The 17,874-nt window shown below is 30.9% G+C and overlaps 1 protein-coding gene across 2 annotated transcripts in view; it reads right to left on the bottom strand.

Moving 5' to 3' along the window:
- Positions 1 to 17,874, bottom strand: part of Nmdar2 (NMDA receptor 2) — a gene marked incomplete at its 5' end in the record, with an annotated part of 971,135 nt that overhangs the window by 295,697 nt on the left and 657,564 nt on the right.

Here is a 17,874-nt window from a genome sequence, read left to right on the forward strand (position 1 = left end):
TATATATATATTTGTTTGAATTTCAACTATTTTTCTTTTTTGCTAAATATGAAAGTTATAAGTTCTTCTTTTCCTTCCTCCTTTGTGCCTTTCTGTGTGAAACTGCCTGAGTCCAAGCATGACAGTGGTCCCGGTCACTCACCAATACTTCCACTCTACTGGACTGCTTTCCTCTCTTCTCTCTCAGTCGGGTAATTCGAACCATCCAGGACATCCTTGGCCTGCCTCATAGTCTTCTCCGTGTTAAGTGGTTCACGATTTTGCCCATTCATAAAGAAATAATTAGTAGTGGTATTATAATTATAATTTATTATGTGAGAAATACTACATTATAATTAATGAAATATGAAATATTAATAAATATTGAGACCAATAGAGGAAAAATACACCAAGGATAATTTATGGCAGATTAAAGTAATCATTTATAATGCTTTACCCTAGTAAAGTAAATCAAAGGTGAATTGACCTAATTTGGTCAACGTCTGCAACACACAGATACCTAAAATATTTTAATTCATAAAATATATTGTTTTCACTAAAATTATAAAACATTCATAGGACCTTTAAGCTAATATTTATTACAATACCATAAGACTCATTCATATCAAAATTGGTATTTTTTATTTAGTATTAGTAATTTCGTTAAACCATCACACTGTTTGGGGCCACCAAATACCTGACCTGAGGCAGATATTAAAACCGATAAGGGTTACTCAAATACAATGTGATATAATAGACAAACAGAGCTGAGCAATAAAGAAAATTCTCCCGGGGCAAAAAAAAGTAAATAAATGAATATCAAGAGCATATTGGTATAAGCATAAAGGCTGTGTTATTAATTCCATTGGTTGTTATTATAAACCTACTCATATAACATAGAGTTTTATTGAGATTTGAAGTTTGAAGAACCTTACACTACCATCGAGTATAAAACAATCTCCCTTTAAAAATCTATCCAACAGCAAACAAATAAAAACTAAATTTATGATAGAGCTAGACTTATTTTCAGATATTCAGGAAGTTAGTGACACAATATAAAAACAAATAAATAAAACTTTACCTACAAATCCGAAACAAACATTCACTAAACTTACTAACGTCCTAAAACAAAGTTATATTTAGTTAAGTACGAAAAAATGAATATGATTTGTAGAACATTTAACAAAATTTTAGTGCATCAATCCGGTAAAATTACGTCTTAACCACCAAATTGAAGTATTCGTACATTTCCCTTTAAATTTAAACCTTTTGATTTCATTAAATTTTTGTTAACTTTGATAAATCTTGCTAAATGCCTCTTGAAAGATTTTTTTGTACATACATTTTTTCGGGCTTACAAGGTATAACTGTTTAAGAGATAATAGGTAATATATAGTAATAGGTTATAGATAATAACAATTAAAATTACAATGAAGTGTTATTGTTTTGTTTTTTCGGTTGCATTTTGTTTCTTACCTTTTTAGTGATCTATTTTTATAAAAAGACCGTCATAGAAATTCCTAGTTTACACGGTACATCAATTAAAAAAAAATTGATTGATTCTTAATTTTTCAAAATATCGCCAAACTGTATGATTACAAGTCATAAATTAGTAAAAAGCCAACTGACTTCATAACTAGAACAGTAAAATTTTCAGTAAAACTGAAATTTATTCTACCATATATCCTGGACTATCTTCCTACAATGAAATTTATTTATTAGTTAATTAGTCATCTAGTTGGACGACTAATTAGCAACAATTTGATTTTAAAATTTACAACGTCGGCCTAATGCTAGGTGAACCCTTAGCAACGGTTTCTCTTCCTTAATTATTATAATACAAATGTTTCCTTTCAAATAAAAATAAAAGTAATTGAATCAAACTAAGTAAATAGTGTTCACAAAATATTTATGACTTAATTATTAAACATGGCGTTAACAGTACTATTTATAACAAATTTAAGTATTATACTTAAATTGATTTGAATTATCAGGTTTTTTTTTTCGTTCTTTTCTTGTCCTTGTGCATACCTTCAACTATCTACTTTATTTCAGCAAAACACAAAAAAATTAATATAATTAATTATACTTTGAAGTGTCATAAAACAACTATTCCAAATAAATGAATTTGTAGTACTATCCTCCCTCTAAATAAAGGCTAATACATACATTGATAGTAAAGACATACAATCGGCTAAGAAAACAAATCGCACAATTCTCTGTTAAGAGGTGGCTCTGTTAGGCCAGGGTGCCGTAAAAAACAATTAGCTATATACTGCTCATCTGCATTGTTTATTATTAAAATAATGCTTCTTGAATCTGTTTAACGCAATTTTTATTTAGTATTATTTTTCAGAATAGGCAAATTATTTTCTTACAGAACCTAAAATAATTGATGGATTTTTCAGGAACAAACCGGACTAAGGGTTCAGAATTTTATATGGTCATCTCTCATGGCATAAACGGGTATTTTGTAACATATTTAAAAGTTTAATGGATATCCAGGCTTCTCGGATCGGCTTAGAGCTGTTATTAATGGTTTTTCGATAGAGCAGGACCGGAAGGTCTCACAATGGATATAATGCGGCAGTCGCTTAAGCAGTCAGCCCATATTTCCCAATTTGCATAAACCTGGAACCGATATTATCGCAATTAAGACATTTTATGCAAACCCCAGACCTCAATTTACAGGATATTTGTACGTCTATTCAATTTCTTATTCTAGACTTTACTTTTTTATATAGGCTATTCTTGCAGAGTGTGTCAATCCAACTACTCCTTAACAACAATTTAAAAAACAAATGGTAAATAATCAATAACCCGTACCCTTTAAAGTTCGGTTATCAGTCGTTCATGAATACATTTAGTAAATGAAACTAAAAAAAAATGAGAATACGATACCATTCTCCCTGGTATCGCCTGTTCCATGATAAAATACAAACTAATACTATTAGTCTAGTAGATTTTACTTAATACAAATAAACTGACTTGTATAATAGTAACTTGTATTTTAGTACTTTTTAACTCCTATAATATCCCTAATAGTCGTACCTATCATAAAAAAATAAGTATTAGTGTTATTACCACTAAGTTTCTATACTTATTTATGCACCAATACTATTAGCTTTTATAATGAAACAGGGCCAAGCTGGGACCAAAAAGGTACTCCACCTGTGCACGCTAAAATTCCCGGCCTAGACGGTGACCTCTGTCAAAGAAGGATGGAACTTGACTATAAGGGCAACTCCTATACTATTTACACCTTTCCTGAGCTGATTGCTAGGGACTAGGACCAAAAGGGACGCCGCTCGACAAGGAACCTAAAGGCCAATGACGAGCCCAATCCCTCTTGACCACAAGTAAAAGAGAGTGGGATCGGCCAATGAGAAGACAAGGATCGGAATTGGGGATGAATGAGAAGTAGAGGAGAAAAAGGGAGGAATAAGACACAGTTTGAAGAGGAGAGAGTGGAGGGACAGCTCGAGTAGGACAGAGTTCAGGGAGAGTCCAGAAGCCGCCAAAGCGAGAGCTGGCCCCCAAACAAGGAACTAAATTTCAGCGAAACGAAGATCCGACGGCACTTCTGCCAAGCTGACAGACGCACCAAGACAAGTAAGTCCTTTCAATTGTATTTTGAATAGCAATTATATAATTGATAAACTTGGAGTCAATATGAATAACAAAGATCCCAACTGGTATTTCTCAATTCATAATATAGTAATTAAAGTTTAAAGAAATAGATCTACCATCCTCTTTCATTATATTATTCTTGCTAATGTATATATAATTGTAAATATAAGCCAATGCAACCAAGACTTTATTTTATAATTAAGAATCCCTGCGTGCCAACTCATAATAATAGCATAGTAAATTGATAAACGCGATACCGTGAGAGAAGAACTCCAATGATTAATTATAAATATTCATATATAATATGCCATGGCAAGGGGGCCTATGTTATCTAGTCTTTGAGTTAATATATTTAACTATAGATTTTCAGTCGGTTCCCATCAGAAACCGATAAAGATACATAATACAAATACATAATATAAATACATAAATATATGAATACATAAATACATGATAAAGATACATAAATACATGAATAAATAAATAAAATGCTGTCGTGGAGCCCCCGATCAGTCTTAAAACAAGTAATTAAAGTAATTATTATTATATTATCGTTAATAATATTAGATTATGATACATTAGTTATTGGGTTTACTTGAAAACATTATGATATTAACAGTAGGAATAAAAAAAAGATATCTCCAGTTCCAACAATAGAATTATAGATAGATTATTTATTTTCGTACCATGCTGTATAATGTGCTTCAGGAAATGAAATTGGCAGAAGTAATAAGAGGAAGTGTATTTAGTTAAAGATACATAACGGGATTGGCCAAACAAAGTCAGCAAACACAAGTTTCTCCTGAAAGCAGAAGCCATGTTGAATCTAGGTTAGTCAAATAGTTGACTTGATAATGGCAGCAAGAGGGGGAATCTCTTTATTTATAAAGTAATGCTCTTAAATAGAACAGCTACCATACACTACATAATTCGGTTTAAAAATACCTTCATATTATATAATTAAAGTGTAATTGATTGTAGGAGTATTATAGCATGGATAACATCAACGAAAATAAAACAATAAGTATTTATCAGAAAAATCATATAATTGATTTTTTATTTTTATAGTAAAATATATTAAAAATAAGCATAGAAATATAAAAAAAAATAACTTTTCTGCAATAATATTAAAAAATTTTTATAATAAAATAAAGCTTAAACAATAATAATTCAATAAATACAACCAACAATTTTAAATAAAAGACAACGAGAAAACAACTAAATAAACTGAATAAATCAGGAAAAAAGTTTTTAGTGATATTTATATATTACATTTATGTTATGCTACTCCGTTTATGATTTTGAATTTGAATGTTATTATTGATATTAATAAATAATGCTAAGCAATTATTTGAAAGCTTCATAGCGCACCTGTTTGAAATATTTAAATAATTAGCAATATAAAAAATTATTGTGAAAGTTAGACCTAAAAATTAATTTTAAAATAATCATAATGTAATTTAGTCCAATATTTGAACTTTCCATTGTACAGTTGATTTTTTGAAAATTTCGAAGTTTCCTATTCCTAAAACCTTGCAAAAAGACCTTCCAATATACAGGGAAACCAATGATAAAGGAGCTATTTATATGACTAGAGCCAAAGTACTTATTAAAGACCTAGGTAAAACCGCAGCTTATATAAATTTGGCCACTTGAAACTTACTAAAGGGAAAAATTATTACTTAGTATCTTGCCTTCAGTTAAAATTCTCAGAACTGAATTAAAAGAGAGGTGTATATATATATATATATATACACATATGTAAACTATATTCATAATTTAGGGGACTGTGCCCCTGCGTTCGGGCGCTCCTAGCGGGCGAGAGATAAACTATGATAAGAAGGTTATATTAAATGTTTGTTAATTGTTTCCAAAACTATAATTATAAGCTGTTGCTTATAACTTTTTATAACTTGCTTTATAACTTTTTAAGATCCTTTCAATTAATTTTAATATTTCACTGTTATATTCATTAAAACTGTGGAAAGGGGTTTTTATTCTATTCTATTTTTTTAGGTAAGTAGTCTACTTTGATGTATTTTACTTAGTACTTCTGTTGTAGCTGTGTAATCTTTGATTTATAACAAACTATTTGGTAATCGTCTAACAGTTTACTTTCTTCAGTATGTAAAATTATGCTATTGTCGTGCGAAATATAATTATTAAATATTTTATTATATTATTTAAATATTGTTGAAAAGGATGATATTCCAAATATCTGTGATGCGTAGGTCCAAATTTCAGTACATATCGTTATAAAATATTTATATATTATAATGTTATATATTAAATTTATTAATACCCTAATGCTTGTCAACGAAATCTCGTGATGACGGATTCTCAATTATGACAACAAATCGTTATGTGAAACAGAATTTTAAAACGATTTTATACTTTGAAAATGAGCTTTAATAGTGAAAAAAAGTATCACACACCAGAGAGAAGATAAATAATACAGAATTACAAGAAAACTTGTGGATTTTGGCTTGAACTTAAAAAAATAATCCTTTTCCTGTCCGTCTGAGTTTGAAATGTAAAAAAAAAGTTCCCCTCTTTGTTTTCTTTAGGGTATGAAGCATTGCTTTGTTTGGTGTCCGCCCTAAAAATAGAGCTTGGAAGGGTTTTGGCATTATGTGTCACGCAACTCCGCACGCCGCCATTATTCCTCGGCGGGGAGCCAAGTGGCGTCTGAAATCTTGCTGGGGTCGGGTAAAGAATCGATGGTAATTTGGAAATCGATAATAATGTAATTTGTGATGTAGAAATTTCCAGTATTAATTAACTTGTGTCTCTAGTTCACTTGAGCAATGCATTTGTATAAATTTAATTTAAAATAGTAAAAACTTTTTCCTTCTTGTGCAATTTTTTTTTGTTTTGTTTTTTTAACTATTCTCATTAAAAAAATACACAGACAGCTGTAAGCTACACAAGAAAAAAAAATATAAAGCCATAAATCAATTCTATCCTTATTTAAGTGAATGGGTCAATAGGAATTTCCACAAACACGACTTATGACACGTTAAAGGACGTGTAATAGAGGTTAAGTAGCATATTATATATCAAGTCAGCACCAAAGGATTATATGTGATTAAATAAACTATAAATATTGGTTGAAACAGAAGTGAACCTGTTTCAACAGTTGAGTGTTTGATAAATTAAATTAATAAAATATAAAAGGGCAAAAAAATCACTTAAGTCTCTAATGTTACAAAGGCGAATGAATATTTCAAAGAAATTTGTAAACAATTATCATCAAAGTAAAACATTATGAAATTCCACTTTAAACCAAGAACAAAGTTGAAAACACGAAAAATAATTGAAAATTGACTTCATAAATTTAATGTGCAATATGAAATGGATTTTGCGACTAAAGTCCTTTCTTTCCCCTGAAAACATCTTTATTAACTTAGTATTCTTGTACCCTTGAATCTCCGTGCCATGCCATGGTATTTAATAAATAAAAAAAAAGCCAATTAGATCATGAGTTTATAAATTGTATTAATTGAATCAAAGTCGATGTTTCGGCTTCCAAGATCCATTATAAAGACTCTGGAGAATACAGCATAGTCGGTAGGATAAGAATTAAATTAGTTTTTTAAATATATGAAGTGCTGTTTTTTTCCTTTGCTATAACCAATCCATGTTACGGTGTGAAGGCATCCTTGAACTTTTTCTTGATACCATATCTATCCGTTGCAAACTTCTCGACTTCGCTTTAGGTGACACCTCTGTTCCTTGTCAGATTCCCGATATCGGTCCTCTCGCTTCTTCCTCGGTCATCCACGTGGTCGTTTTGGCTCAGCCATTGCTTCATATATCGGCATTTTTTCCGCCTGACCTGATTAATTCTTTTCTTATTTTTTTTTTCAAATAGCGATTCTTTTCCTGTTTATTTTCTTATTTCTCAATCGATCGAATCTAGTTTTACCGACAAGTTTTCTCAAGGACTTCATTCATGTAGCTTGTATTCCGTTTTCGAGTTTCAATGCTTGGTCAACATTCAGCAGCATAGGTCAGAGAAAGTATAAATACCTGTTTATATACAGTCACCTTTGTGACAAATCGAACAGATTTCGATCCCTAGATATTTTTATACAACAATCAGTTCTAGATATAAGCCTTTACTATTTATAGTTCCTTAGTCCTCAGAACTACTTTTAGACAATTTTTCGCTGACTGTACCTTCGTCAATGTTCTCCACATGAAATAGTTTAAGTTTTGTTACCTTTCACCCGTAATTTGTTTCATTAGCTGAAAATATTCTATTCAGGGAATTTCATGTCTGTGCTTTAACTTGTTTCCGACACTAGCCTGTTCCAGCTTGATATATATTAAATATTTATATATATGTAAATATTTATTTAAATATCACTTACACACATTGTATCCCATTATTTTATATTATACTTTACTTTACTTTTCCTTCGTTTTTCTGGTTTTTTATTAATATTTCTACTCCTCCTATTATATATATTACCATTTATTGTTCACCTAATTTAAATACTTTTTTTACTATGTTTACTTTACAAATTATTTTCGTTATTGTGGCATAACTGCCATCCCCACTCCTCCCAATACAAACCGTCACATACTGCCGTCAAAACAGCTATGCATTCTGTCTCATCATTTGATTTGTATTTTTTTTTTCTTTTTTCATCTCTTTATTTGTACTTTCTTTAATATTTCTTCTCTTATCTATCTGTTACTATTACCCTTTTCATTTACTATTTACAACCTTTAATTTTTCTTATTATATCTTACTTTTCATTTTATACCCCAGTTATTTTACACTTATGGTTTTTCTTTTTTACTTTTTGTAACTATAGTGTTTGTATCTTTTTTAGCCCTGACAAAGCCCTGGAACGTGGGGCGAAACGTTGGCTCAATAAAATAGTATAATTATCTACTATTTGAGTTTTTTTTTTTTTACCGCACCCGGGCCATATTCCATTGATCTATACACACGGTCAATCAATAATCTTCCAGTAAATATTTATGTTAATTCTTGTATGGACATGATTTGTGGTGGCGGTTTTTTATTTATTTTATTTTATAAACCAAATTCTTTAACTTTCCTTGCGACATCTTTCATATTGGAATACAGATTTTATTGTTTTTTATAGTTTTATAAAATATAGATTTCCTAGTTTAGTTCCAAACTTTATTTTAGTAAGGAAATATAACTTACATGCATTTTCTATTTTCGTTGTTATATCTTTAATATAAGTTACGGCAAAGTATTTTTCACCAATTTTGTAGTGATCGTTTTCGGTATGTTGCTTTGATAATGGTTTGTAAAAGCCAAGTCGTCGAATCAAATAATTAATAAAATCATAACTGATGATGTGTTCGATTTCTTTTTTATTTAACTTAAATTTATTGTTTATATTTAAATTTTTTTTGTAATAGTGATTTATCAATGTATATAATGATGCAATATATGGGTTCGTGTAACAATTTTTCATTTTTTATCGGTTCCACTTAATATATCCTATTTTATTTGGTCTGTCAAAGTAGACGCTATGTAATAACTGTAAAAGATAATAAATATTACAAATGAGAATTCAGATAGGATCTAATGAAAATTTAATTATTACATGGATCCTTAATTAGCGATAGAATCTGATCATAATTTTGTTAGGATTAAATTACCGTTACGCTCCAAAACTCTTTATTCAACTTTAAGAAGGAAATGTCTTTTATATGTCACGTCCCAAGAATTAATTGTTTTATTAAAGCCCATTCATTTCTCACGGAAACCTCTTTATTACTTAATGAAAGAAAAAAATTAATTATGTCATTTTGGCTTGTTAAACATTTTTTTTTTAAATCGTGTCAGAGTATCGTAATACGTAGGCTGAGTACTATTTTTATTTTTACTTATTTTACTTAGTAACTCCTATTCTATTTGCTTTGTCAAAGTAAGTCAATATTAAAACACAAATATTTAAGAGATCCCGTAATTAGTGAAATAAAACAGCTTTTGCTAGTATTAAATTAGCATCCCACTCTGAATGGGTATAATATACTTTTAGAACCTAACCCAATTGTGGTGATAAAAACTTTGAGAACATGGCAAGACTAAAAAATTGTTATTTTGTTGATTTTTTGGAATATACAACCAAAGATCCTTTGATGATCCGATGACGAAAAAGAGAAAACAATTTTTTATAACCACTTTTACAATTATCATTTCCATATCCAAGTACTTCTACGTTTAAATTAACTTTTAGTACTGCAGGACCTCTCAATTAACTTTTTTTTAAAATTAATATCTTTATTTATTTTATTTTATTAATTTATTTATTGCTATTTACAACTGCACATTATAATACATTTAGTAAATTCAATCTCAGTTAAATTGGAGTGTTACAGGCGTGTAGAAAAACTACCCATTGGTAGCACTCTAATGACGTTTTACATTAGTAGGTCTTGTGGCCATCTTCTTTTCAGGCACCTCGGAGGATTGTTAGGAATGGAAGAGGAAGCAAGGTTAGAAACTAGTGGGTTTGGGTGGTCCGGGAGTTTATAATGGAAGAAATGATATCTGGTTCAGGCTATATAGGTTACATATGGAATATTAAGGTCTTTATGGATGATTTTATTTGTGACAAAGTAAGGAGCATTGGGGATTTTACGAAGGATTTTTGGATTGCAATGATTGGATTTGAGAGGAATTCGAAGGTTTAGTTTAGTACCCCAAAGCACAACTCCGAATGTCTAGATAATTGCCATGTAAAGCAGTCTTTGTAATGAATTGGAAGTATAAACCGTTTGTCTAGTAAGTGCTAAGGTAAAATCATAAGGGTTAATATGAATACATGTATAATATAAATCTGAAAAAAAAACATGATAAACATTACTAATAAGTAATGTTCCCTAAAAATTATTTTACAAGAGTTTAAGATTGGAAGATAGTTTGCATACTACTGCTCAAGATTGTAAGCTGCAACTACGGTACAAACAGATGCTAAACCTCCCTCATTACGTCGAAGATTATTCTGAAATGCTAATTCCACGTCAAAATTAGCAATTCTGACCTGCGGGGACGGGATGCTTAATAGAGGCATTTACGCGTTTAACTTTTGATACAAAAGTTAACAAATTAAACCAACAGTGTTGTGTAAAGAATTATTTTATAGTATAACATACTAAACTATGTTATAGAATGTTTATAGTGCAGTAATGTTTCTATACTATCTCCCAAATTCATTAATGTGTAAAAAACAATTCAATAACTATCCCACCGGCAGGTGGTTGGTTGGCATCTCGTTGTTTCAATAGACAAAGTCGTAAATATATAAAGAGAGTTAACAACTTAGAAAAAAAGATCGAGATAAATACTGAGGTGTGCTGTGTTTCCCCTTTTTTTTTTTCAAAAGTTACAAATTTTAACTAATTTTTAATAATAGAATTGGTAAAGTCGCAAGTACTATCATATAACTAAAGAAAACTTTCGATTGAGTTTACGACGATGTTGAGGCAAATGGTTCAAAGTTCTTAAATATAAACGGCGTGGATTAGAATCTCACTAGGATCAGTCAATATTTAAAATCTCGACATTCCTATTCTAGGGCTCATTGACAAATTGAAGCTTATATTCAACACTCTCCGATGTTTCTTTCAGTTATTGTACAATTTATGAAATTTATAAATTATTAAATCAAAAATCCTTAATTGAAAAGTCTTAGAATATTTCTAAAAATGGTAAAATCACGGGAACAGGGTGTTTGTCCAGGAACACCGAACATAAACGAAGTTAAAAGTTGTTGGTTAATGAACACCGTGGTAGGACAGAGATACTAACAAAAACTTTGAAAGCGGCTGGCAGCTGACACCGTTCCGAACATTTCTATTGAACAACAGTTCAACAAGATCCCGATTATTACAGAGCCGCTATCGTAAATGCCGTTTTCATCGCCTGCTTTTATTTTGTAAGGTCGCTCCTGTACAAGAAAACTTCAACAATGAGGCTACTCTAAACAGCAATGCGGGGAAGGGAATATTGAACTCATTATTAAAGGAATGATGGAAAACTTTTAAAAGGTGTTTTGAAATTTCCATTTTCACCATGAAATATCACCATTTTCCTTCTTTGTTTCTTTACTAAATACTGAGTCTAAAATAATATTGAATATTCTCAGATAAGCAAACGTAAAAAAAAAAAGGAAATATCATAAAGAACATAGAAAGGTTCAATAATAATTTATTCTGTTTCAGGTTCCACACAAAAAGAAATATTGATAGCATATTGACTTGATAGATTAATAGGATTACTGCCACCTCTCGACAATTTGAAACCCGCAGGACCAGTTCAAAGTAATAAGAGTTCAAGTATAAACAGAGATAAGGAGGAAAACACTCAAATAGAGAGCGATCGCCAGAGAACATCATCCATGCATATTCAAATACTGTTTTATAATCATTTACTGATTTTAATGTAAACAATTCAATATTTTTGTTATAATTATATCATCTTAATAAATAAACGTTGACAAATGAATGACAGCAAAGTAATTTCTTACAGGACAAGCCTCTCGCCAGCCTTTACGTTTCAAGAAAATCATAACCCCAGAGCTACTGGTTTAACAACATCCTCATAACACTAAAGCACAAATAGATTAAGTATTTTCTTCCAACCTTTCTTTGACGATCAGGTATCATTTTACGCTGTCTTCTGACGGTCACTTTTGATCCAATTTAAGGACCTGCAGTTCGCACCCAGTCGGGACATAGATTCTCATTCGTGCCTACAGACTCGTATCCTGCGGTACGAAATTTCCTTCCTGCAAGGGCCTGCGGCTCGTATCAGGTCTTGACTTACATTCCCCTTCATGACTCCAGACTCGTAACCTGCAGAGCGTTTCCTGCAGAGAGTTTCCATCCTTCGATGGCTTATCTACTGGGGACGTACTGCTTGCACCTGTAAGACTCATGCTGTCCATTCACTCTCTAACCAGCTTCCTAACATGTTTGAGCACGTATTGTTGAGACCTTCTGGTAGAGAGTACCTTGTCAATTGGACTATCCAAAACCTCCTCGACACCATCAATATATAGATAAGAAATAGGTGGTACCGTCAAATGTATACAGGCCCACACTAAGCCCCAGAGTCATCTATCAAACACAATAGGAATTACTTTAAATGCTGATCCTAAGCTAATTCTACAAAGCAATCCTGGCTCGTCCATTCCCAGCTTTTAACTAACTAACATGTTAGGCTAAGAAGCAAAACAAAGCGTGGCAAAGAAAGAAGCAGCCTAGACGCGGCACACCCATATTTCAGCACCAAATCTGAACGGGTATCCATCATACAATTGGGTTTAAAACAGCAAGCAAGTAGAAAAAATAAACATAAAAGGAATAAAATTACCATTCAACCAGAAATATAGCTCTCAAGCCCTATTTTGTAAACACTTATGTGGACTCCTCAACTGTCTAATTTCAACAAGGCAATTCATCCCCGGTTTTAATTTCCAATATCAAAATTTTCTAGCATACTATTATACATATACATAATCTATATTGTATAACGTTTGGCAATACTCTCCTAAATTTGTTTATAATACAGTACTTTAAAATTTAACAGTCCCATTTAAATTCATAACTCTTCTATATGGTGCATTAAAATCGCATTGAGGTCTCACTCTCCCATACATTGAAATCAGGGTTTAAATGGGTACCTTGCTCGTCCTTATTCCGGAGGGGTAACAGTTAAGCATTAGTTAGAGCACCATGTACATCGATGCCGTTGTTAATAGGAATGAAATTTACAATGTTTAACTCAGTTACGTGTAAGTTTCTATCACAGTAGAATTACCTATGCACGACAATATGTTGTGCCATAAATTCAAATTGCCAACAGAATTAAAACATATTGTTTTTTTTTTTTTCAATTCATCAAGTATCTTTCAAAGAACATCGCGTCATACAAGATTAACTATTTGATGTGTTCAGTATTAATTGTTATATAAGAACACAATAATTAAATTCAAGATATTATGGCTAAATATTGATGTTTTAGGTGTTAATAAATAAAGTTGAAAACAATTTCCAGAACCTTATAACTTCCATCATATGTACTTTAAATCACACTTATAATTGGCTATAAAACATATAGCAACTTTAATATACCTTAAAATGCCCTACAGGCAATAAAGGATCCCAGTTTTATTGTATACATATGTTTTTATACCAATTTTATGTATTGTGTACGCTTCAGTGACAATAAAAGAAGGGATTAAAAAAATAATAACAAATTTAAAATCAATTGTTTAAGGAAATAGAAATGCTTTTTTTTTGTGTTATAGAGTTGAAAGTGAAACTCAGAATATAATTTGTGAAGAATTATTGGAAATTGATTGGGAGGTAAGGTTATAAATTAGTGAGTTTATAATAAGATCATGGTATAACACAGTGAAAGTCGTAATCATATCTATTTAGAATATGCACCATGTTTTAATTAATCATTCATGACTAGGTCTCTCGGTAAAATAAGGGAACCAACTCTGTATATGCAAACTGGCTGAGCCTTGTAGATGAAACTGAAGATTGAAAGCAATTACCTTGCAAATTCTAAGTACAAATTCTAAGGAGGCGGATCTTTCCTATAGAGATAAGTAGAATTTTATTTAAGGATGCTTTGGGGGAATTTGATACGGACTTCGACTAAGAGTTGAGCCATTTGTTTGGGTTTCATGTCATTAATTATATGGGTTCAAAGAAATGAAAAAGCATTGATCAACAAAGAAAACAGACGCGGAAATAAGACTGTTTAATTAACGACTAGGATTACATTAATATTCCAGCTTACTGTAGGCGCAGACTATAGACGGTGGAGTTCTGGTTCAGGGCTGGGGGTTTATTTAGATCCAGGTTTAGGTCCCGAGTTATAGGCAGCTCCTGAGTTTGAGTAAACTTATTAATCCAAGCTTCGGAAACCCCACAGTTCATCAGGGTGTCAACTGTGCAAAGTGTACTTCTGATTATAAATACTTAGTAGTCGACGAAGTTTATTTTTTCAACATAACGAATTAAATAAAACAGTAGTACGTGTAAATGTATTTATTCATTGAACTGTTTTTCAAATGTACATCATTACTTTTGAAATAAACATCATAAAGTGAGCACTACCATTAATCAATAATAAGAAACTGAAAATATTTTACATAATCCATTCTTGATTATGGAACCAACAATTGAATTGAATTAATCTTACATTTTATTTTGAGAATTTTTCTTTTCAATAAATTGAAAAGTCAGATTTTATTTGCTTAATGATTTACCAACAACATGGATTAACACCGATTTTGAGGTGCAATATTTGTTGAATGATTTTTAATATTGATTTGCTCTTCAATGAAGAATACATTGTCTAAAATGTCGTGATTCCTGGTATTCAATTATATGATAAATTTTGTTTATCACTAATGACTTTTTCAATAATTGTTAATTATAGTTAGTCGAAAATCTCATGTTAGTGGCGAAAAATTTAGACCTTAATTCATCAATTATTTTTCAATCCCTAATTATTTATTTACTAGACCAGCCAATACTTCTGGTAAATTCTAAACATAATATACCAGTATCGTAACTGCATATGATCTCATATTATTGATATATAGATTTTTATAAAAATACTTATAAACATAGAAAAACGATGGAGTTGTAATGGATAAGAGTAAATTTATTTTATCCCTAAATTAAATCAATTCATTTATCCCACCTAGTCATACATACTTTTTTAAATTTATAATATGCCAGGGAAGTAACTGAAAGAAGCATAGATAACCAGTTAATTACAAAATAAAACAAAATACTAAAAAAGTAAAAATATCATACCCGATTACCCAATAAGTATGAAAGAAATTACCAAAAAAGGAAAACCATTAATTTCATTAACATAAAACTCCAAAAAGTACAATAAACTTACTAATATAAACAAATTTATGGTGAATCGTACTATTACGATAGACCTTAAACTGATTAATACGGGTTTTGTGCAACTCATTGTGCAACTCATTTCACTTAATAGTGAAATCCTCAAAAAAATAGTTAAATATGAACAAATCCAAAAAGTAAGAATGTAATACTCTCTATGAAACCGTTACATAAAATAAAATAATCTTATTAGAAAAAAAAGTAGTTTTTCCAGAAAAACTAATATAGAAAATTACCATGGGCTAAAAATAGCAACAAAAGGTGGTAGATAAAGGGATCGCTTAAGGCGTAAAGGATTTAAAAGGTCTCAAAAGCCTTTCTAAAATTTATAATAGTTTTGAGTTAACCCTTATTACGAGCTACTGGCCGAAACATTTTATGATCATAGCAGCGATACATTTTTTACCAATTTAGATCCGTCCATGGAAGTTCATTTTTTTTCCCAATGTAGTCAATTCTACAGTAGATTTCTATTGTTTCCAAGAAACATTTAAGATCTGATAGGTGATAATGGAGACATATAAAATGACTTTCATTAGGAAAATATCGTCAAATAAAACTCAATAAATATAATATTTATAAAAGTTTGATAGATATGTTCCTTTTTGCAGTCTTTCGTTGCTTTTAAGTAGCATCATCATCTTTATTTTTATTAATACTGAATTAAGTTTATTATAAAATGTGATTGTACATAGTATTTTACCGGTAATTTTCGCCAGCTTATTACTAATTATTATGTGATAACTTATCCAACATAATGCTTTTAACGTAGATAGTGCAGAACCAATTAATAATAATGTTAACCACTGCGGCCCAGGAAGCGTAAAGAAGCACAGCTATTAGAACAACGTTTATACAAGGAGGTTATTTTTTTCAGGGTCACGCTCAACCACCAGATTTTTCCCCACTTAAAGCGACCCATTTTATGAGGCTGGGTGGACCCAGAAGAATCCACAGGTTTGACTCAGGTAACAGAAAATAATTATCTGCTACAGCCGGATTCGAATCCAGGTCCTTGGAGCTAGAAGCATAGTACCTTTAGATGTTCACCGCGCTCCCTCGGTGAACTAATTAATAGATTAACATTTGAACAAATAAACTTTTTTATTAAAACAAAACTTGAGGCTGTTGGTATATAAAATTTTAATTTGATTTATAAACAGCTATGCTACCGTCTAGTTTTAATACAATATGAATATGTAAATACAATAAATTTAAAACGTATTTTCGACATTACAATGTTTCAGTCCACTATGAGAGGTTTAGTACCATTTTTTTGCCGTTTATCCAGTCCCAAACCCTTCCAATGGTTTTGTATCAATTAGTGGAATAGTGTCGACGTTATTGCATTACTTGTGATCCCCTCTCCAAAAAAAAATATTCAAAGGAAAAGGCCAACATTTTGAACAAAAGAAAATCCGTATTTAAATATTTTTTTCTGGTTCGAAAAACGAATATAAACTATATTTTTAATCATACAACTTCTGGTTATTCCTTTCAATCCTCTGAGGCGCCTGAAAAGAAGATGGGCACGTGACTTGCTAATGCAACTTCATTAGAGTGCTACCAATAGGTTGTTTCTCTATACGCCTGTAACATTCCATTTTAACCGATATCAAATTTACTAAATGTATTATAATGTACAGTTGTAAATAACAATAAATAAATAAATATAAATAAATATTTAATACAAATGATGCTACTTTATTAATATTTAGATACTTCTAAATTTAGAAAACTCCGTATAACAAACGATCGTGCCTTTAATAACTAATATAACAGGCGTACAATAAGAAAGTATCTTAGGGAAATATGCTATCTTGGTTTAGTCATCGACGCCTAATTGTGTATTTATACAAAAAATATTCCAGATGAAGTAATAGCGTATAATGTCTTAAAAATTGGTCAAATATTTACTAACATTAAAATGGTCAAAAAGTTTTAGAGGAAAGAAAGAAAGAACAGAACGAGCTAACATTAAGAGACGGGCCTTGCATGCTAAGTGCTTTCATTAAACTGTTGGTCCCCGTAGCCATGGAGACTAATGCACCCTCTTAATCTTCCTCTCGAGAATGAGGCAAACCTCCTCAGGATCTAACCAGCCTTTCCGTAGATTTTAATTTCATTTTGGTTAAGCATTATCACGGCACTTAGGGTGATTTAACTTTTTGGGAGGGTTTAAGCCTTGATTGAATTTTAACGTTTGAAAAATATATATTTTATTTCTCTTCTTGATTTGAGGATCACTCAGCAAGCTTAACGAAATTTTCACTCTGGAAATTTCAGATCAAAGGAACTGATTCTGAACAACTCAGTAGTATATAT

Source organism: Halyomorpha halys, unplaced genomic scaffold (genome assembly GCF_000696795.3).
Source record: "Halyomorpha halys isolate HHAL.00 unplaced genomic scaffold, Hhal_1.1 Scaffold121.1, whole genome shotgun sequence".
Taxonomy (NCBI): Eukaryota; Metazoa; Arthropoda; class Insecta; order Hemiptera; family Pentatomidae; genus Halyomorpha; species Halyomorpha halys.